Source organism: Canis lupus, chromosome 24, assembly GCF_011100685.1.
Source record: "Canis lupus familiaris isolate Mischka breed German Shepherd chromosome 24, alternate assembly UU_Cfam_GSD_1.0, whole genome shotgun sequence".
NCBI classification, from domain to species: Eukaryota; Metazoa; Chordata; class Mammalia; order Carnivora; family Canidae; genus Canis; species Canis lupus.
The window spans coordinates 21,364,045-21,387,667 of record NC_049245.1 but is presented as its reverse complement, the minus strand read 5'-3'; the positions used below and the strand labels follow the sequence as shown (position 1 = coordinate 21,387,667).

Below are 23,623 nucleotides of genomic sequence, written 5' to 3'. Positions count from 1 at the left end.
AAATTTCTTCTGCTTCACTCTAAATTTTTCCTTGCCTCATGATGACTAATGGTACATGCTCCAAAACATCATTTCCTTCCAAATCAGTGCTTAAAATTTGAGATTTCCCAGTAGGAGCTTGGGTTAGTCTGTGTGGTTGAGAATCTGTCTTGCTTAGAATGCAACAATAGTCACCATTTTTACATGGCTTTTTCACCTGTTCACCAGATTTGCAGTTTTTCCTGCAGTGTCCTTTTATGATCCAGCAAGATTTTTGGCCCCTGCAGACTGAAAAGAGTAGAGTGTCAATTATCTCAAGATATTGATGCTTATATTTGTAACAATTAGAGTTATATGACTATATGACTATATTTGTAATCTTCACAACAATCCTGTGTTCATTAGGGAAGATTGTATAAGCAAAGCAAGATTGATATATACCATATTTCTAAGCATCTTATCAATATCAAAATGTATCAAAGGAACTTGCTAGCCAGTAGGAACTGCAATTATTTGGTAAGAGGTAGTGTGATTATGTAAAATCAGCAGAGTGGGCTAACTGAATTCTGCTTTAGTGGAGTTATTTGCATTTATCATACCAGAAGTATAGAAGTTACTGCTTTAACTGAATCCATAAATGCCAGGAAAATAATTGCTCTAAAAGGGAATAATAAAACAAATTAGTGTCTTATTTGGCCATCTCAGAAGCACAGCTATAGTAGATTATTACTGATTCTCACACTTGAGCATGTGTCACAACCCGCCAGAGGACTTAAGACACAGATTGCTGGCCCCACCCTCAGGATTTCTGATTCAGTATATCTGAGATGGGGCTTGAAAATTTGCATTTCTAAGAAATTATTAGACTTTGATGAAAGAAATTGAAGACACAAATCAATGGAAAGATGTCCTGTATTCAAAGATTAGAAGAATCAATTCTGTTAAAATGTCCACAGTACCCAAAACCATCTGTAGATTCAAGGCACTCTATAAAAAATACCCAATGGCATTTTTCACAGAAATAGAAAAAGCAATTCTAAAATTCATATGGGACCACACACACACACACACACACACACACACACTGCAAAATAGCCAAAACAATCCTGAAAAATAACAAAGCTGGAAGCATCATACTTCCTCATTTCAAACTATATTACAAAGCTATCGTAATCAAAACAGTAAAGTATTGGTATAATGGAACAGAATTGAGAGCCCAGAAATAAATCCTTACACATATGGTCAACTAATGTTTGACAAGAGAGGCAGGAACAGTCAGTGAAGAAAGGATAATCTTTTCAACAAGTGGTGCTGGGAAAACTGGATGTCTACATGCAGAAAAATGAAATTGGTCCCTTATCTTACACCATGCACAAAAATGAACTCAAGATGAATTAAAGACTGAAATTGAAGACTTGACACTGTAAAACTCCCAGAATAAAACCTAGATAAATATCTCCTTGACATTGGTTTTGGCAATGATTTTTTTTGGATATTACTTCAAAAGTCCAAGCAACAAAAGCAAAAATCAACACATAGGACTACATCAAATGAAAAATCTTCTACACAGCAAAAGAAACTATCAACAAAACGAAAGGGCAACCTATGGAATAGGAGAAAATACTTGCAGATCACACATTTAGTAAGGGGTTAATATCCAAAATGTATAAAGAACTCATATAACTCAAAAGAAAAAAACCAAAACCAAACAAACACAAACAAGCACAAAACAATCCAATTTAAAATGAGCAAAGGACCTAAACAGATAGTTTTCTAAAGAAGACATCCAAGTGGCTAACAGGTACCTGAAAAGCTGCTCAGCTTCACTAATTTTCAGGGAAGTGCAAATTAAAACCAAAGTGAGATATCACTTCACACTTGTTAGAATGGACACTATAAAGAAATATGAGATAACAAGTGTTAGAGAAGGTGTGAAGAAAATGGAATCCTTGTGCATTGTGGGTGGGAATGTAAATTGCTATTGCCACTATGGAAAACATTATAGAGTTTCCCTCCAAAATTAAAAATAAAATTATATGATCCAGCAATTCCAATTCTGGGCATATATCTGAAGAAGAGAAACCACTATTGTGAAGAGATGTCTATATTCTTATGTTCATTATATCATTATTCACAACAGCCAAGATACAGAAATAACAGCCAAGATATACAAGTGTCCATCAACAGATAAATGGATAAAGATCACACACACATATATGCACACACACAGAGGAATATTATTCAGCCACGAGAAAGAAGGTAATCCTGTCATTTGTTACAACATGGATGGATCTTGAGAACATTATGCTAAATGAAATAAGTCAGACAGATAAATACAAATACTGTATGATCTTATACATGAAATCAAAGCATCAACCTCATAGAAACAGAGATTAGGATGATGGTTACCAATGGGTGAGAGAGATGGGGAGATGTTGGTCAAAGGGTATAAACTTCTAATTGATAAATAAGTTCTGGGGATCTAACATACAGCATGGTGATTATAGTTAACAATACCGTATTACATACTTGAACATTGCAAGGAGAGTAGATGGTAAATGTTCTCATGACAAAAAAGAAATGGAAATTACATGACATGATGGAGGTGTTAGCTAACTTGGTGGTGGTAATCTTTTGCTATATATAAGTGTATCAAGTCAACACAGTATACACTTTAAACTTACGCAACATCACAACTTAATTGTCAATTATATCTCAATAAAGCTGGAAAAGTTTGCATTTCTAACAAGTTCCCAGGTGATGCTGATGGTGGTAATTGAGAGACCTAGCATCCTATAAGCAAAATCTATAACATATCTGGAGGAAATGTCCACACATTAATAAATTCTGGAAGAGCAAAAACCAGGAATTGTACAGACTCTCTGAGGATGGAATATCCTCACAGTTACATGAAAATATGTTTCCTTTTAATTTTGAGATATTCAGGAAAAGCCTATTGGTCACTTCACAGAAAACAGATGGAAAAGACATAGAATTTTCCAAGTTTTATGGGATAGGGTACATTTAAGTGACAAGTTTTACCTGTTGAAGCATTATCCCTAGGTATCCCCGAACTGTCAAAATTTGACTCTTAATTGTTAAATGAATCTAAGTAGATTTTCTAATAACACATATTTTAATTGAGAAAGATAAAATTTAAAAATTGAGAAATGCAACAGATATCATTGTATATTTCATTGTGACCTGATGTTTTATTATTAATCTTAAAAGTTCCAACAGGATTTATATACAGTTTTAAAATATTTTTTTAACTAGATCCAATGCTTAACTAATAATGGCTAAAATTTGCTACTCTAAACACTTCAGTGATACCAAATATAGTTTCAAATGAAAGAAGATATTCAGGAATCAGGTTGAATATTGAAAAAAAAAGGAGAGAAAAAGGACACACGGAAGGTAATCTAGATAAAAAAACAGAAGGTATAAATCTAGAAGCTATTTATAGCAAAATTATGCTTGAATTTTTAAAGTAAAATTTTAACTCAAGCATAACATGTTCCAGAAATATGCACTAATTACTGATGTGCAACTGGATGGATCATCATAAAACTACTCATATAATCAGCACTAGGAAGCCCCTTCATGTCTTCCTTCAGTCATTAATGTTCTTCTCCTCCCCATCCCCCCACTGCCCACCCTGATTTCTAATATCATATGGTAGGCTAACTGTGAAAAAGTCCCCCAAATTTTCACCCCCTTTTGGATCCACACCCTTTGCTCTATAATTTTATGATTTTCTTCCATTATGGTTGAGGGGCTCTGTCCCACCATTTGACTTAAGGCATATACATGTGACATATTTGTTAGCATATATAATTTTTTATACATATCAAAGTTTATTTAGCAATGTGCTATTTTGTTTCCAAATAAATAAGTTATTTGCTATTCTTTTATTATTAATTTCCAATTTTATTCGTTGTACTGGGGAGTATGATCTTTATTATACTATTTTATTTATTTATTTATTTATTTATTTATTTATTTATTTATTTATTTAAAATTTCATTTTATTGGAGCTCAATTTGCCAACATATAGCATAACACCCAGTGTTCATCCCATCAAGTGCTCCCCTCAGTGCCGGTCACCCAGTCACCCCAACCCCACCTCTCTTTCCACCACCCCTTGTTTGTTTCCCAGAGTTAGGAGTCTTTCATGTTTCGTCTCCTTTTCTGATATTTCCCACTCATTTTTTCTCCCTTCCCTCTCATTCCCTTTCACTATTTTTTATATTCCCCAAACGAATAAGACCATACAATGTTTGTCCTTCTCCGATTGACTTATTTCACTCATCATAATACCCTCCAGTTCCATCCACATCGAAGCAAATGGTGGGTATTTGTCGTTTCTAATGGCTGAGTAATATTCCATTGTATATATAAACCACATCTTCCTTATCCATTCATCTTTCGATGGACACCGAGGCTCCTTCCACAGTTGGCTATTGTGGACACTGCTGCTATAAACATCGGGGTGCAGGTGTCCCGGTGTTTCACTGGATCTGTATCTTTGGGGTAAATCCCCAGCAGTGCAATTGCTGGGTCGTAGGGCAGGTCTATTTTTAACTCTTTGAGGAACCTCCACACAGTTTTCCAGAGTGGCTGCACCAGTTCACATTCCCACCAACAGTGCAAGAGGGTTCCCCTTTCTCCACATCCTCCCCAACATTTGTTGTTTCCTGCCTTGTTAATTTCCCCCATTCTCACTGGTGTGAGGTGGTATCTCATTGTGGTTTTGATTTGTATTTCCCTGATGGCAAGTGATGAGGAGCATTTTCTCATGTGCCTGTTGGCCATGTCTATGTCTTCCTCTGTGAGATTTCTCTTCATGTCTTTTGCCCATTTCATGATTGGATTGTTTGTTTCTTTGCTGTTGAGTTTAATAAGTTCTTTACAGATCTTGGATACTAGTCCTTTATCTGATACGTCATTTGCAAATATCTTCTCCCATTCTGTAGGTTGTCTTTTAGTTTTGTTGACTGTTTTTTGTTTTTTGTTTTTTTTTTTTGCCGTGCAAAAGGTTCTTATCTTGATGAAGTCCCAATAGTTCATTTTTGCTTTTGTTTCTCTTGCCTTCATGGATGTATCTTGCAAGAAGTTGCTGTGGCCAAGTTCAAAAAGGGTGTTGCCTGCGTTCTCCTCTAGGATTTTGATGGAATCTTGTCTCACATTTAGATCTTTCATCCATTTTGAGTTTATCTTTGTGTATGGTGTAAGAGAATGGTCCAGTTTCATTCTTCTGCATGTGGATGTCCAATTTTCCCAGCACCATTTATTGAAGAGACGGTCTTTTTTCCAGTGGATAGTCTTTCCTGCTTTGTCGAATATTAGTTGACCATAAAGTTGAGGGTCCACTTCTGGGTTCTCTATTCTGTTCCATTGATCTATGTGTCTGTTTTTGTGCCAGTACCATACTGTCTTGATGACCACAGCTTTGTAGTACAACCTGAAATCTGGCATTGTGATGCCCCCAGCTATGGTTTTCTTTTTTATTTTTTTTATTATTATTTATTATTTATTTTTTTTATTTTTATTTATTTATTTATTTATTTTTTGGTTTTCTTTTTTAATAATCCCCTGGCTATTCGGGGTCTTTTCTGATTCCACACAAATCTTAAGATAATTTGTTCCAACTTTCTGAAGAAAGTCCATGGTATTTTGATAGGGATTGCATTAAATGTGTAAATTGCCCTGAGTAGCATTGACATTTTCACAATATTAATTCTTCCAATCCATGAGCATGGAGTATGTAGCTTTCTTTGTGGTCTTATATGTGAGATATTTTTGTAAATTTTGTAAATTTTTTGTGTTCTTAAAAGAATGCTTACTCTCTGTTGAGCAGATAAATGTCCTCATATAAATATATATATATCCAATAACTTAGGTTTATTTAATACACTGGTTGGATTTTCAGTGTATTCTTATCAGTTAAGTGGTAAAATTGAGTTAAAGTTCTTCAAATGCCATTGTTTGCTTAACTATTCCTCTCTGAAGTATCATTTATTGTTTTTCTTTAAAAATTTTTTAATTTTAATTAACATATAGTATATTATTAGTTTCAGAGGCAGAATTTAGTGATTCATCAGTTGCATACAACACCCAGTGTTCGTTCCATCAAGTGCCCTCCTTAATACCCATCACCCAGTTACCCCCAACCCCCACCCATCTCTCCTCCAGCAACCCTCAGTTTGTTTCCTACAGTTTAGAGTCTCTTATGATTTGTCTCCCTCTCTGACTTGTTTTTCAAATCTGGAAGCTGAAATTGTAAGTGCCACAGGTTCTTATGACCCAATTATTTCTTTTACCAGTAAATAACCAGCCTCTGCCAAGTATTATATATTTTGCCTTAGAGTTTTCTTTGCCACATATTAAGAATGCTACTTCAGCTTTCATTTAGTTTATAATTGCCTGATAAGGCATTTCATTATCTTAATCCAGATGTTTTTAGATCAAACATTTCTGTGCCTTGTAGATTACCTGTTGTTTGATCTTTCTTTCTCATTTGAAAGCCTAAGCCTTCATCTAGTGAGTTTAGTTCATTTACATTTATTGTAATTAAAATTACATTTGGATTTATGTCTGCTATCTTACTTTATATTTTCTACTAGTAATTTTTATTCTTTCTTACTATTTTTAATTAGAGAAATAAGGATTTTTCCAGCTGGCTTAAAATGTACTCATTTTATTTTTATTCTTATGCTATTTGTAATAACATAAAGCTCATGTCCATGAATACCTATCTTTATTAATATTGAAACTTATCTATAATTATGCCTTACTTTTAACAAGGCAAGTACCTTAGTAATGCTCTCATATTCCTGGCCTTTCTCTTCACTGACCCTTGGCCATCCCCTTCTGAATCACATTAATTATCTAAAATTTATGGGAATTATGGGATACATTTTCTTTGTCTATACCCCTCTAGTCCAGTTTTTCTTAAGTCAACTAAAAAATTACAAACTAATTGATAATTCTTACCTCTCATATCATTTCCAACATTCTTCTGGATTAATTTCTCTATATTTGAGTTCTTCCTCCAAGAGTGTTTTCAAAATGTGTCTTTGTGTGGCAAATATTCTCCAGCCCTCTATGCTTGAGAATATTTTTGTTATACTTCTATATTTAAATAGCGATATAATTCATTCAAATAGCAAAAAACAAACAAACAAACAAACAAACAAAAAAACAAAAAAACAAATAGCATTACAATTCATTAATGAATGAATATAAGATTTCTAGGTTCATGGTTCTTTTCCTTCACTATTTAAAGAATTTATTTTCCTTTTATATCAGTGTTACAGTTGAAAAGTTGCCACAACTCTTATTTTTCTGGGTTTATGTAAAGAATGTCCATTTGGGTCTTCTGAAGCTTTTTTTGCCCTGGAAGGTGAATGATTTCTTTGGGTTATGTCTGACCCAAAGGAGACACAGAATAAGTACCCATGAAAAACAAAACCATAAACTTACTCTACCTAGCAAGTCCACCTCTAGGAGCTTTTAAAAAAATTTCTGTCCAAGTAAATAAAAACATATATGCAAAAAGTCAGTTGCGGTTTTGTCTGTCTGGAAAGATCTGGAAAGATCACATTTTACCCTGAATACGGATTAGAAGTACAAATTATGATCTATCTACATGATAGAATATATGTGATTCCTAGAAGCAATGAGACAAATTTTTATGTGCCGACAAGGAAGATGTCTACTATATATTGAATAAAAACATTTTAGAGCAATATATAGTTACTTTTTTAGTTAAAAAATAAAACTATAAGCACACACATACTTATATGCATTTGTATGTGCATAGAAAAGAGGTTTGGGGTTTTTAAAAATATTTTATTTATTTATTCATGAGAGACAGAGAGAGAGAGAGAGAGGCAGAGACCTAGGCAGAGGGAGAAGCAGGCCCCATGCAGGGAGCCAGATGTGGGACTTGATTCCGGGACCCCGGGATCATGCCCTGAGCTGAAGGCAGGTGCTAAACCGCTGAGTCACCCAGGCATCCCAGAAAAGAGGTTTTAAACATTAGACAGATGAAGGAAATTGTACCTTGTCTAAAAATTATTCAAGCCTTCATATATAGTAGTTTCACAGCTCTGGCCACTTGTTTGTAAAATCTTATTGTAAATCATTAACAAAATCACAAACTTTTATAGTTGGAAAGGAGCAGAAAGGACTGTGCTCTCTTCCACATGACTGCTCTGCAAACATTTTCATTCCAGACTAGAGCAGGATTTCATATGGAGAGATAACAGAACTTAATGTCTAAGAAGGCCTTCAGGACTCATGATCTGATAAGGATTGGAAAGACAGCTGAAGTCAGGCAGCTGCTCAGTTGGGTCCTTGGAACATTGGTGCCAAGTACCAAGGGATGATGGAGTTACACCTGAGTATGAGAAGGACTTTTTGAAAGACATCTTGCCCTACTCCATGCCTCTAGGGATCCTGGCTAGGTACACTTTCCCAGTATGGGGCCTCAGGTCTGTCCTGGGAGTACATTCAGATAAAGTCAAGCAGATTTCAGTCACCTCTGAAAACCTTGTCTCAGTGGACAAAAAAGATAATAAACCTTCCATGGGCAGTTCCCCACCCTAGCTCTCTTCCTTTTTCCTTGGTTCTGGTTACCTGGCAGTATCTGGAACAGGATCAAACATACAGTAAGGGTCAGGAGCAAGAGTTTCATGGTCTTTAGGAAGAAGGTGGCAGATCCAGGAGTCCAGAACATTCTGCAGTGGGACTCTGGGCTCAGGTTTTTATTTATTTTCATTGGGCGGGGTTCAGGGGGTGGGTCATGGGCAATGAAACAAAAAGAGGTACAAAGGAACGTTGGCCTATAGGCCAGAAGCATTCATTGATTAGACAATACTTAGAACCCTGTTCTGAGGGGAGGCAGAAGACTACAAGAGAAGGTGAAAATATCATGGCAGTATATAAAGAGAATCCACACACCAGGGTGTCTTCCTTGCCCCTTCCTCTACCCCACTCATGGGGGTGTTGCAATGTCTTTAGTGCTTCCCTTCTAAATTAGTTTCATTGCACTGCTTTGGGACCAACTGAAAACTCTCTCCCTTTGTACTGTGTTTCCAGGGACAGGGGCTCAAATTTAAGAGGGACTCAGAAAAGAATAGTTTAATGAAGTGAATAAACACATTTTTATACAATGCATAACATCCTGGAAACCTCTTATAATCTGGATCTTTGGATTAAGTAGGTCAGACTTCCTTATTTTATAGATGGAACAATGAGGTCAAGAAAGGAGTGGCCAGCAGGCAGGAGAGTTGGAGAGAGGACTCTCACAACAACGTCTGAGGTAATCAGACATGCCATGTTTCTAGGGCAGATGAAGCGCAATGTGGATACTTCTAAGATGGGCATCCAGGAAACAGCACACTAACTTCTATGACTACCTCAACATACAGAGCTGACTCTGGACCAAGCTGGCACACTGGGTACAGCTCAGCCTTGTGTTCCCGAGGTTTCATTTCTGCCTTGTATCAACCCTTGCAGGAATGAGTCATATAACCATACGTCCACGTACCTGTTTGGCCACAGAAGTACTAATAAATCTTAAGAGGAAGTACCTGATGTTCTTGGTCTGAATGTTTCCAGGTGGTTTGTTTCTTCTAGTCTCTCTCTCCTCTCTGTGTATTCTCATGAATAAATAAATAAAATAATATCTTTTAAAAATTAATTAATTAATTAATTAATTAAGCTTTTCTTTCTTTTTTTTACTGTTAATCAAATTCCAATATTCTTTTTTTTTTTAAAGATTTTATTTATTTATTCTTGAGAAACAGATCGAGAGAGAGAGAGAGAGAGAGAAAGAGAGGCAGAGACACAGGCAGAGGGAGAAGCAGGCTCCATGAAGGGAGCCTGATGCGGGACTCGATCCCAGGACTCCAGGATCATGCCCTGGGCTGAAGGCAGGCGCTAAACCACTGAGCCACCCGGGCTGCCCTCAAATTCCAATATTCTTACTTAATTTCTATTTACATGAACAATGAAATACATAATTGCATTAAAATCCCGCAAGTGTAATTAAGCATTTAATCAAATTCTTCTTATGTTAGATTTTAAATTACAAATTAATTGTGTTGCTTTATTTTATGGGGCATCAAGTTTTATGACGGTCACAACTTCTGTGTAGATTGCAAAATTTACATTTATTTATTTATTTACTTAAGTTAACAAACTGTTATATTAGTTTCAGTGCACAATATAGTGATTCAACAATTCTATATAGTACTCAGGGCTCATCATGATAAGTGAAGATTGTGAAATTCACTTTTAAATAGTTAACTTTGTCTTGTCCTTGAATTCCACTCTGACTTTTGTATTCTGGTTGTGCATCTGATTTAGCATTTGCAGTTCATTCAATAATCTATAAAAATTATAGATTTTAGTTATAAAATCTGATGTTAGTTTCTTTTTCCTTTGTTAGTATCTTGTATTTTTTTGTCTGGAAGCTTCTAACATGAACTTTCTATTCTGAAAACGTTGATTCTTGTTGTTGTTGTTGTTTTACCAGTTTATGTCTAGCTGTGTGCTTTCTCTCATGGCTATGTGTGGTACTTGGTGAATCCTTTCAGTGTTAAAAGCTCACATTTTTCTTCAGTTTTGAGAAATTTCCTTCTGTTATGTTTCTAATTATAATTTTTACATGTTCCTCCTCTAATTCTTGAGCTCATTATTTGGAAAGGTAGCATGGAACTGTTCTTTAAAATACTTTTCCTTCCTGGAGTGGGTAACGGAATTCTTCCCATGAAAGCATTGAGGAAAGTACAGGAAGCATTTCCCCTGCTAACAATTTTAATTTTGTTGTATTTTGTTTTACATTGTAAAATATCTCTTCCATTTCATCACGAAGACCACCAGTTCAGTTTTTCTTGTGACCATCCTTTGTTTACTTCTTTTAATACAATTTTAAACTGACCATATTGCTTGGAGATCTAGATGGCATTTTGTGTGTGTGTGTTCTCCATTTTTATTTCCTTGGAAATCTTCATCATGTGAAAAAATTTTTTTATCCGATTCTTCTATTAGTTGCACTTCAAAGAGAATGTAGTAGGAGTAAACCATTTTTGTCTGTACAGCATGTCTCTTGGGGGAACGACCACCCTCAGTGAACCTGCTAATCACAGGACCATAACCTTATAATTGCTGGTGAGGACACATGAGCTGTAATGTGTGAGTGGATTTTCTGTGTGGGATTAGGATCTCAAGCAGAGAAAACTGGAGGTCACATGTCCCTCATGTTAGAGAGACCAGGACGCAATTTGTGGCCTTCCCAGCTCTGGGGAGGGAGATGTACTGTTTCATCTTGTCTCATATGATACAGAATTACTCAAATATAAGTTGGCTCAGATCTGGGGCATCAAAAACAGATGAGGTTGTGCCTGAGTGTCTCAGTCGGTTAAGGGATCAAACCCTGAGTCGAGTTGAGTCCCTTGCTCAGCCAGGAGCCTGCTTCTTCCTCTCCTTCTGCCTTCTGCTCCCCCTGTTTGTGCTGTGTGTGTGTGTCAAATAAATAAAATCTTAAAAAAAAAATGACAACTCTGTTTATTAATGATATAAATGCTATAAGATTTTTCTTTGTTATAGAGGAAAGACATTATTGGCATTTCCTTATTTTCCATGTAAATGGAAGAAATAAAATGATTTGCTGTTTCTTATTTCAATGAAGTTTTGAGAGACTTTGATCATTTAAACTAATAAATGATGCCATGAAGTAGATTATTGGTTAAACCCAGAAGAGAATTTATTTATTTTTTTGGAATTTATTTATTTATTTTTTAAACAAAATTTTATTGGAGTTCAATTTGCCAACATATAGCATAACACCCAGTGCTCATCCCATCAAGTGCCCCCCTCAGTGCCCATCACCCCGTTACCCCAATCCCCTGCCCACCTCCCTTTCCACCACCCCTTGTTCGTTTCCCAGAGTTAGGAGTCTCTCATGTTCTGTCTTCAGAAGAGAATTTAAAGCTGAAAACTAAGAGCTGTTAAAGGAAATATAAGATTTATCTCCACTTGAGTCTTTAAAAATACTTCTAAAGAAATATTTCCCCAAGAATCTATAAAGTCATTGGGAAATTTTTAAAAATGTTGTAGTTATTGCTGATTATGGACTTACGGCTTTTGCCCCATGTATGTTCACAGAATAGAGTTTTCGTTGAGGAGCCATCAGGAATAATCTTAGTGGAGGAAACCCTGTTTCTGTCCTCCTGCAATGGATATTGTATGGATTTTTATTTTAATGCAATTGTTTTGAGTGTTGATTAGGGTAGAATTTTATCTGTTTCCAGGCAAGTAAGTTTTTTCTTACTTTTAAGAGTGCGTCTATACTGTTTGGGAATAAGGCCTTGGAGTACAGAGGATTCCAGAAACAAACTCCGTCATTTCAAACATCGCGTTTTCAGGATGGGGAGCTGCTGCCTCCTGGCGGTCAATAATTGAGTCACAGGACCGTTTTCTTTTCTGAAGAGCTGCTCATTTTCCTTGAAAAATAAGGGTTGCTTTACAATCTCCAGCTTGCCCACGAATTTGTACTTTCTTCTGTCGTTTGTGAGATTTTTCTTATATGTGAGGTCATGTGAACTGAGAGACCGGGAGTGGAGGATCCAAGAGGGGACTCTAATCCCAGGGTCTCTGGCTTTGTGATGCTTTGGGAGCTACCGAGTACAATAGAGCTGAAGAAGCCACGCATCTTTGAATATTGATGTGGAATGACTGAAAAAAGAAAGGAACTTCCTTTAAAAGGTATCACCATTTTGGATAGGTGAGGCTGCCTAAGGAGGTTATTGGAAAGGGTGTAAAGGTTTTATAAATGACCCCCCCCCCGGGGGGGGGGCGGATTTTAAAGATCACCCCCAAATTCCTAATGCCTCAAGTCTGCTAGAACTTTAAATGATTTTTAATTATTTATTTATTCATGAGAAACGGAGAGAGAGAGAGGCAGAGACACAGGCAGAGGAAGAAGCAGGGAGCCTGACCTGGGACTGGATCCCAGGCCTCCAGGATCATGGCCTAGGCCTAAGGCAGGCACTAAACCGCTGAGCCACCCAGGCTGCCCATGCTAGAACTTTAAGAAGAAAAAATATTCGGCCTAAGAGAAAGTGGCAAGCACTTGAGGGACTGAACCATCAATTAAGCCTTGTAACACGTGCAAATACATTAAAGAAATCCATGTTCAGGGGATCCTTGGGGGGCTCAGCGGTTTAGTGCCTGTCTTTGGCCCAGGGCAAGATCCTAGAGTCCCTGGATCAAGTCCCGCATCAGGTTCCCTGCATGGAGCCTGCTTCTCCCTCTGCTTGTGTCTCTGCCTCTCTCTATGTCTATCATGAATAAATAAAAAATCTTTAAAAAAAAAATCTGGCTTCGGAAAACTGACTCCCATAATGGTTTTTTACTTGAAAGGGTTCTTTGCAAATGAAAAAATTTAAGTGCTAAATTGGTTAAGGTCTTTTGGTCAAAAAGAATATTATACTCTTTCAGGGATGAAATTTAAAAAGTATATAAATAAAAATGTATAAAGACCTTTCAAAATCACAAAGTTCTTAACAGTGATTTAAATAATGTTCCTGTGTTCTAATATAAATACTTCCACTTAACAATTCCTTTGGATGAGATAAGGGAAAATCTAATTTTAATTAAATGATCTGAGTGTTCCTGCTGAGTATAACATAAACAACAAAAGATATGGAAGTCGACTTTAGGTTAATAATGAGTAACTGTCATAAGGCATTATGAAACCTTCTGTGAAGTTTTTCCACATTACTTGGAGAAGATAGAGATTTTACTATTCCTCCCGTTCTCATCAGTTATCCCAAGCAAGGGAAACCTTTTTATTTATTTATTTATTTATTTATTTATTTATTTATTTATTTATTTATTTATCTATCTATCTATCTATTTATTTATTTATTTTTTATGAAGTTTGGGTTGAACAGTTCTATACTCATTCTCTCTGAATTTGCCTCAGTGGGAAATAAGAATGCAAACATGATGTTCTTAGTTTATCCAAGGCTTTTAGCTTATTTATTATTTTATAAAACGGTTAAATAGATACCTAAATTCTTTAATGCTTTGTAGACCAGATAAGTTTTTATTTATTATAATAATATTTAAGGATATGAAATGTAAACTTAGGTCTTCAATTAAATAATTGATACTTAAGCATATAGTGTTTATAAATTTGTTTCTTGTAAAGTTCAGATAATATTTCAATTATGTAGATTGATAGTTTCACCACTTATATGGTGTTTTTGTTTGTCAAATTGTTATCATAAACTCTGATCTCATTGTGCTTTAAAGTTAACTTAAATATATTTTCTAAACTATGTCATTGAACCATATTATGGTCAATAGAGTAGAAATCTTTCTTTATTTGACACTTAAAAAAATTAAAATTAAGAGGAACAGAAAATAAAGTCTATAGTTACCACATAATTTTAATTTTTAAAATTTATGTATTCCTATCAATATTAGTTAATTCTTTTCCTTCTAATCACCCAAGTTAATGTGTCATATTAAAGCATTATATAGGGATCCCTGGGTGGCGCAGCGGTTTGGCGCCTGCCTTTGGCCCAGGGCACGATCCTGGAGACCCGAGATTGAATCCCACGTCGGGTTCCCGGAGCATGGAGCCTGCTTCTCCCTCTGCCTGTGTCTCTGCCTCTCTCTCTCTCTCTCTCTCTCTCTCTGTGACTATCATAAATAAATAAAAAAATTAAAAAAAAATAAATAAAGCATTATATATTGCCTTAAAATATGTAAGATATTTTGTGTTTTCAACAATAGAGCTTCTATTGTCATTTAATCATTGTTTGCCTAACATATACTGTATATATATATATAACATAAGTATATATCAAGATATATAGTGAAAAAAGAAATTTGAATTAAGTAGAGGAGTAAGACTGGTAAGTTAGGGAAAAGAAAGTTAAACTCAAAGTAGGTATGTGATGTGGGAAACAAAGGCAGAAGAGAAATTATTAAATTCCTTGCTACCTATAGTTCATTGACAAGTCCTTGAGACAGGCAGAGTGACCTTCCTCTTAGGGACTCAACTGCCTCCATGTTAAAACTTTGCTAAGAGCAAAAGGCAATCTTAGCCTGACCCCCAGGATCCTGTAAGTCTACTTTAACGGATAAAAATTCCTTTAGAAGTTTCCTTTATCTCTAAACCAACCAAGATACATGTTAGCAATCATCCCTCAAGCACATGGCCCACCGATATACATCGGAAGGACCTCATGATTCAGGTTTTATTAGACGGTAATAAATGACCTTTTCCTAACAACAGCTAGCCTCCTCAAGGAGGCTGGAAACCTTGCTTCCAAAATTCCTTAGAGATCTACCCTATCCTTAACCCCTCCCCAACTCGAAAGTTTATAATGGCCACTCCTCATTTCTGCCCACAGGTCCTGTCTCTGTGCTTTAATAAAACCTCCTTTTTGCACCAAAGACATCTCAAGAATTCTTTCTTGGCCATCGGCTTCGAAACTTAACATCTTTTACTACATCAATCTGTTCTCAGTATGAATTAGCAAATCAAATTTTAAAAATTAAAAAAAAAATTAGCAAATCCTTTCTGTTTCTGTGTATTTTGTACAGGCAGTGGGGGCGGACCTTTCTCCCTTCATCCAGTGTGTTTTCTCATATTTGAAAGAGCACCGACTCTCATAATGCACTTAGGGTATCTTATGACTTAGACAATTGTAAAAATAAGGATTCCCTTGCTTCTGGAGTGTGGTGCCTAAATGGGGTGTCTTCTGACTGGCTGGGTGGAAGGAGGTGGTCCTGGGAGAAGTGAAAGGCAGGACAAAGGAGATAGAAGTTTATTGAATCCATTTCAGGGGAGCAGCAGTTTCAGGGGAGCAGCAGGCAGGACAGTAGAGGAGAGGCTGTCTGCAACCAGGCAGTGGGTGGTTGGGGGCTGTTTTTAAAGGGGGAAGATGAGGAGTTTCGGCAACACATGGAATTCTCTCTTTTGGTAACTGTGCCTGGTTCTAAGTAGCCCATTGGTCACTTAAGGCTTATGGAAATTTTGAGGTGAGTTGCCTGCTAGGCCTTTTCTACATTGCATCACAAGAGCCTGTTTGCCTGAAAGCAGCCTCTACATGGAGCAGCTACAATTTCTAATGATCCTTCTTTCACATCTACAGTGGTGACTGTAAACTATCATGATGTCTGTTGTTCACACAGGCAGACTGTGGCCTTTTCCTGCTCTCATGCATGTATGCCTTTTGGGTTGGTTTTGTTTTCAAATTATAGGTTTATCTTGAGGTTTCTTGGGTTTCTTAGTCAAGCACCACCAGGTCCTCAGAAGATTCTCCCAGGGCAGGAAGCAGCTTGCTTTGAGGAACAAACCATCTCCTGCACCTATGCTTTTATGTTCAGCTGACCAAACGCTTGTGACATTGTGCAAGATATTGACCAGGAGGAGGGCAGCCCGGGTGGCTCAGTGATTTAGCGCAGCCTTCAGTCCAGGGCCTGATCCTGGAGACCCGGGATCGAGTCCTGAGTCAGGCTCCCTGCATGGAGCCTGCTTCTCCCTCTGCTTATGTCTCTACCCATCTCTCTCTCTCTCTCCATGTCTCTCATGAATAAATAAATAAAATCTTAAAAAAAAATTGATCAGGACTCGAATTTAAGCCTTCAGAGACTGACAGGCATTTTTTGTACCCAGACCAGCTTTGGTGTTCATAGGTAGCTGCTTATTTGCACCAAAAATGTACTTTCTCACCTTGTTTATGTAATCTATGGTGTGATGCACACAGAGAAAGAACATTTTAGCTCAAACTAGGCTTTATTAATATGTTTTAGATTCTTTCAAAATTGCTCAACATTATTATCAAAGTGGTTTTACTTTCAGGTAAAGAAAATAGTTCATACCTACGTTTGAAGGCTTTCTGTAAATATTTAAACAGATTTTTATACACATGACATCCAGATAAATATGTTTTTAAAAAAGATCTTATTTATTTATTTGAAAGAGAGAGAGCATGAGCAGGAGGAGGGACAGGGGGATAAGTAGACTCCCTTCCCATGTGAGGCTGGATTCCAGGACCCTGAGATCATGACATGAGCCAAAGTCAGACACTTAACTGATTGAACCACCCAGGTGCCCCAATATGGTTTATTTTTAAATTTTTATTTATTTATGATAGTCACAGAGAGAGAGAGAGAGAGAGAGAGAGAGGCAGAGACACAGGCAGAGGGAGAAGCAGGCTCCATGCACCGGGAGCCCGACGTGGGATTCGATCCTGGGTCTCCAGGATCGCGCCCTGGGCCAAAGGCAGGCGCCAAACCGCTGTGCCACCAGGGATCCCACTCCAATATGGTTTAAAAATTTTTTTAAGTCTCATTATTAGAACAGTTTTCTTTCTTTCTTTCTTTCTTTCTTTCTTTCTTTCTTTCTTTCTTTCTTTTTTTTTTAAAGATTTTATTTATTTGAGAGAGAGAGGGACAGAGATAGTGAGAGAGAGCACAAGTAGGGAGGAGAGAGAAAAGCAGGCTCCCCTCTTGGCAGGGAGCCCTATGCAGGACCCCATCCCAGGACCCCAGGATCATGACCCGAGCTGAAGGCAGATACTTAACTGACTGAGCCACCAGGTGCCCCTTAGACCAGTTTCCTATCTATCTATCTATCTATCTATCTATCTATCTATCTATCTATCATCTATCTATATCTATCTATCATATAATTGACATATAGCATTACCTTGGTATGGCAGCTTCTCCCAGTAGAGGACAAGTCCAGAGAGACTCAGCTGTGGGCTGTCAGCAGCCAGTACTCCCGGCAGCTGGTGGAGTGAAGCTCAGATGTGGATTCGAGGTGGGAGTTGGAGACCTTTTCTGGACACCTCTGGATGCTGACTGGTTAAGTCTAATGGACACTCTGAAAACACTGTGGGGAACCAGAGGGGTTAGGGCCTATGCTGTACAGTAACTGGAGGAAGGCTAAGAGCAGAAATTGATTCTCAAAGATTAGACTTGGTTTTCTTTTCAAATGCAAGCTGTGATTTATTAAGTAATAGTTTGTTGGCTAGACTAAGGAGGTGTCAGTCTTGCAGATGAAAGGTGGCTCTGAAGCCCGTGTTTACAAATCCTTAACCAAAATGGGAGTCTTAAAGGAGGATGGAGGCTTGACATTAATTGATCTCTTGTAAAAATTCACATATAAAGGAGAGCTGGGCAGTGATGTTATCATCTGATTAAGGGACAATTAAGTTTCAGAAAGGTCTGAGGAGATGAAAGGGAAAGTGAAGGAGAGAGGGAAAGTGTGAGGAGGCCCCAAAGGAGGAGGGCTGGCAAAAGCAAAGTGCATATAGGTTTCTGATTATTTGGATATATAAAAAAAGGAATTAAAAAAATCCAACACTCATTCAACTTGTGTTTTCTTGATTTTATAATGTATAGTACAGGGACACTTGGCTGGCTCAATCAATGGAGCATGGGACGTTTGATATCAGGGTTGTGAGTTCAAGCCCCACATTGGATATAGAGCCTACTAAAAATTTAATTAACTTAATTTAAAAATTTTTAATTAAAAAAATTTTTAAAGATTTTATTTATTCATTCATATGAGACACAGAGAGAGAGGCAGAAACATAGGCAGAGGGAGAAGCAGGCTCCCCATAGGGAGTCCAATGTGGGACTCGATCCCAGGACTCTGGGATCATGCCCTGAGCCAAAGGCAGATACTCAACTGCTGAGCCACCCAGGTGTCCCTAAAAAAATTTTAAAGTATGGTATAGTAATGGCATAGGAAGAAACCTTTTTTTTTTTTTTTTTTTAGGAAGAAACCATTTATATTTAGCAGTGATACTTATGGAATGTTGCATAATTTGCGACCCTAAAAACAGATCACAAACGTTCTCATGTGGATAAGAGTAGTACATTCTAGGGGTGCCTGGCTGGCTCCATAGGGAGGGTGTGTCACTTGATCTTGGGGTTGTGAGTTTGAGCCCTACATTGGGGGCAGACTTTACTAAAAATATGGGGGAAGAGGATAGGTAGTGCTTTCTAGAAGAAGATCTCTGGAAAAAAAGAGCTAAGGTATCTTGTGCAACCTCAAGTCTAAAGTAAAGTGTCAGTTAATGGCAAAAGAGAGGATAATTTTAAGTGTAAAACACTACATGCTGATGTGTAGAACAAAGGCAAAAGAAATAGAGAACCAAAAATTAAACTTCCTTACAACTTATAGCCCATCGACAAGTGCTTAAGACAGGCAGAAAGATCTTCCTCCAGGAACTCACCTGCCTCATTGTTAATACTTTGCTAGAGGCAGAAGTCAACCCTAGCTAGACAGTAGTAGCCCGACCTCCAGGATCTTCTTTAGCATATAAAAATCCCTTGGGAAACTTCCTTTCTCTCTAGCCCCAAGATATAGGTTAGCAATCATCCTCCAAGCGTATGTCCCACTGACATACATCTGAAGGGTCTCACAAGTAAGGTTTTATTAGACAGTAATAAATATCCTAACAACAAGGTCCTGGAAACCTTGCTTGCAAATTCCTTAGAGAGTTATGCTCTCTCTAACCCCCTCCTAACTTGAAAGTATATAAAAGACCACTCCTCATGACCCCAGTGCAGCTCCTTCTGCCCACGGGTCCTGTCCCCGTGCTTTAATAAAACCACCATTTTGGGGGTGCTTGGTTGGCTCGGTAGGTTAAGCATCTGACTCTTGATTTCAGTTCAGGTCACAATCTCGGGGTTGTGAGATTGAGCCCTGCATTGGGCTCCATGTTCAGCGAGGAGTCTGCTTGAGAGTCTCCCTCTCCCTCTGCCTCTCCCCCTGGTCATGTGCAGGCTGTCTCTCATATAAATAAATAAAATCTTAAAAAAAAAAAAAAAAGACAAATGAACATTCTTTTGCACCAAAGATGACTCAGGGATTCCTTCTTGATCGTTCACTCTCAGACCTCAACAATTCACATCACATGCTCTATATTTGATTAGTCAAAAACTCCTCTTTGTAGGTTTTTTTTATTTTTTAAAGATTTTATTCATTTATTCATGAGAGATACAGAGAGAGGCAGAGGGAGAAGCAGGCTCCATGCAGGGAGCCTGATGTGGGACTCGATTCTGGGTCTCCAGGATCACACCCTGGGCTGATGGCGCCAAACCGCTGAGCCACCGGGGCTCCCTTTGTTCGTAGGTTTTAAACTGGCTTCTTCCTCCCACCTCTTTGTAATCACTGAGAGTCCAGCACTTGTCCTCGAAACTCTAACTCCTACTTATTGTTGGTGAAATAAATTTCTAGAAAGAAGAAAATGTTCCCTCCTCCCATGCAGTCTGCTAGGAAAGCAGATAATATCCAGCCTGATAAAACCATTCTCATGAAGATGAATGCTAACAAAGAAGTTTTGTAAACCACCCAGGCTTCAAAGTTTGTTGTTCTGTCCTATGAAATTAACCTTAACTTCCATGAGGTCTGTAATTGGTTGTGATATTTATTATATTTGTCCTATATTATCTTTTCTTACAGATAAAAAACTACAGCCAATCACTGGATCTTCCAGTTCTTCTTGTGAAATGAAACAAACAAGGAAAATGACCCTACGGATTTCTCATCTGCACCAAAAATTGGATATATTTAAATTAGTAATGGCTATCAATAAAATATTGACTCAACAATACCATTTGATAAATATCCCTTCTACTGGCTTCCACCCCATCCTGTCCCTATGAAGAAAATGTAATTAGTGTAAGACTTCAGATGAATCTGTTCTCATCTCTGTTCTCAGCCACCAATGACCTTGGGAAAGTTAACATCCCTGTTTGAACTTCATTTTCCTTACCTCTATTTGTAATTACTGCACATGTTGTTGTTTAGAACACAGTCTGACACAAACCAGTTGTTTGATGAATATTAATTGACCTTCTCACCTTCCTCTTTCCCTTGCTTCCTTTTCCCCTCAAATTTTATTCCTACCTTTCTGCTGCCTTTGTGGCCCCCTCCCCTACCCCGGGGCCAGCATAAACCTGAATGCATGAGTACTCCATAACTTGCCCCTAACAGGAGGGCAAAGCAGTTGATTATTTTAAAGTTTTCTTTTCTTAAAAAAAAAAAAAAATTATTTTTGAGAGAGAACACGAGTGAGGGGGGTGGTGGAGAGACAGAGACAGAGGGAGAGAGAGAATCTTAGGCAAGCTCAAGGCTGAGCACAGAGCCTAACGTGAGGCTAGATCTCACACCCCTGAGATCATGACCTGAGCCAAAATCAAGAGTGGGACACTTAACCGACTGAGCCACCCAGGTGTCCCCCTCAAATATTTCCATTATTATTTGTGTCTCACACAGAAAGGCAAGAGGTTTGAATTTGCCTGTTTGCCTTTTACTGGGAGGGAGAGGCTACTTTTGTTATGGGTGGAGCCAGTGTTCTACTCTCTCACTTGGTGTCTAGCTGGGACATGTGTTAAATGTTGTCAGCCTGCTAGGTCATCTTCAGCTAACTTATCTCTCTCTCTACCTCACTGACCAAAAACTACTCTGCCTCGGGAGCAAATAATGTCAGAGCTCAGCTCTGTGGCAAAAATACTTTTCCATCCTTCACGAATTGGCCACCCACTTGTCCCGGAACCCACAGCTAGGGAGCTTCATAGCTGACCTTTGGTCCATGGAACTCAAATAATATAGGACTCTCAGTAGTCCTTGTGATCTTGGCCTATTTTTAGGACACTGGTCTTAGGATAGCCAGCAACTCAAACCTGGTGTTAAAAAACAAAATTCAACCAAGTAAATTTGAGGATCAAATTGGTTTCAGTAAGTGATTTATGAATTGGGCAGCAGCCCCTGTAGTAAACAGAAGGAAGCTCTGAGGAGGCGTAGTAAATGGGAGGTTTTGTTTGTTTTGTTTTTTTTTGTATATATATATTTATTGGAATTTGATATACCAACATACAGCATAACACCCAGTGCTCATCTGGTCAAGTGCCCCCCCCCCCCCCCCCCCCCCCCCCCCCCCCCCCCGCTCAGTGTCCGTCACCCAGTTACCCCATCCCCCCACCCACCTCCCCTTCCACCACCCCTTGTTCCTTTCCCAGAGTTAGGAGCCTCTCATGTTCTGTTTCCCTCACTGGTACTTCCCACTCATTTTCTCTCCTTTCCCCTTTATTCCCTTTCACTATTTTTTAAATTCCCCGAATGAATGAGACCATATAATGTTTGTCCTTCTCCGACTGACTTACTTCACTCAGCATAATACCCTCCAGTTCCATCCGCGTTGAAGCAAATGGGAGGTTTTTATAGGAAAGGGGGGTAAGGCAAGGAAGTTATTAGCAAAAGAAAAGAAAGGATGTTTCAGGTTACTTCACTTTTCGTGGGGGGCGGGGACCAAGGGGTCTTATCCGGTGGATTACCTCATCTTCCTTGGTGGGATGCGGTGGGGGTAGAGGGTGCCCCTGACACAAGACCTCACTGGTGCTGACCAGAAAATTCCTGACCGACCAGTGGAGACTATACTTCTGGGGGGAGGTTGGAACTGCAGTTGGGTTAGGTGTTAAGCCCTGGTTGGGTGAAGTGGCTTAGCATAAGAGATTTCATCTTGGGGCCTGTGGTTTTCTCTTTCAGGCATCTTGGTGAATTTGCCGCCGTGTGCACTTGATGTTAGTATCTCTTTCAGACTCTTTTCTGGCAAGTTAGATTTAAGAGACCGGGGCTGCCCTGCTGGGATGGTAGGAAGCTCAGGCAGGTGTCTAAAGTCAAGGCGGACACCGATTACTTACGGCACCAACGCTGATACTTACGCCACTTATGCTGTTGCCTGTTGCCTCAGCTTCAAATCCAATGGTCTACACCCGCTTTGTAATGGTGAGGCCAGCACCCTGCACACGCAGCCCTCTTTTGCAGGCGTTTCATTAATTAGGCTCTGCCGATAGGGGGTGCCAGAGGGACACTGCAAGGCTAGAAGAGGAAAGGCTCAAACCGTCTGCCTTGCTCGCGAAGGGCCTCCGGTTTCGGGTCGCCCTGGGCACCGCCCTAGCCTTGCTCTTCACCCGGCATTGGCAGGTTGTTTCCTTGCCAGCAGCTGGCCCCAGCCTGCGATATTCCAGTATTTACAGAGCCAGCCTCAGTGTACCTCCCGGAGGCACGCTCCGGCGGAGCAAGAGCCCTTTTCTCTGAGGTCTGGGTTTCAGCGCCACAGGCTCCCCTTCAAGCTCCTAAATTTCAATACTTTCAATCTCTTTTCTTGTGACCCCAGCTCTAGGAGGGTGGCCGATTCCTGTAGTTGCTATCTCTGTGGTAGTTTTGTGTTGTCATTTTTTCAATTCTTAAATGCCTAGTTAGCAATGCTTCATATTAAATTTAATCTTAAATTAGTTAATATTAGCATTAATATTGCATTTATTTTTAAAAATATTTTATCTATTTATTCATGACAGATACACAGAAATAGACAGAGACATAGGCAGAAGGAGAAATAGGCTTCCAGCAGGGAGCCTGATGTGGGACTCGATCTCGGAACCCTGGGATCATGAGCTGAGTCAAAGGCATTCAACCACTGAGCCACTCAGGTGCCCCTAATACTGCGTTTAAGTATTAAATTCCCTCTGTAAAGACGAGTGATAGGGCTCTGACTGATGTAGTATGCACTTAGATGAAAGCCTAGGGTAAAGA

At 38.6% G+C, this 23,623-nt stretch overlaps 1 long non-coding RNA gene across 1 annotated transcript; it reads right to left on the bottom strand.

Moving 5' to 3' along the window:
* Positions 1 to 135: 135 nt before the first annotated feature.
* On the bottom strand, positions 136 to 8,716 carry LOC111092230. The gene is made up of 3 exons (XR_005377728.1): positions 8,623 to 8,716; positions 579 to 636; positions 136 to 267 (listed from the first exon to the last, which is right to left on the bottom strand). It is a non-coding gene; the product is annotated as an uncharacterized LOC111092230 (long non-coding RNA).
* Positions 8,717 to 23,623: the final 14,907 nt, after the last annotated feature.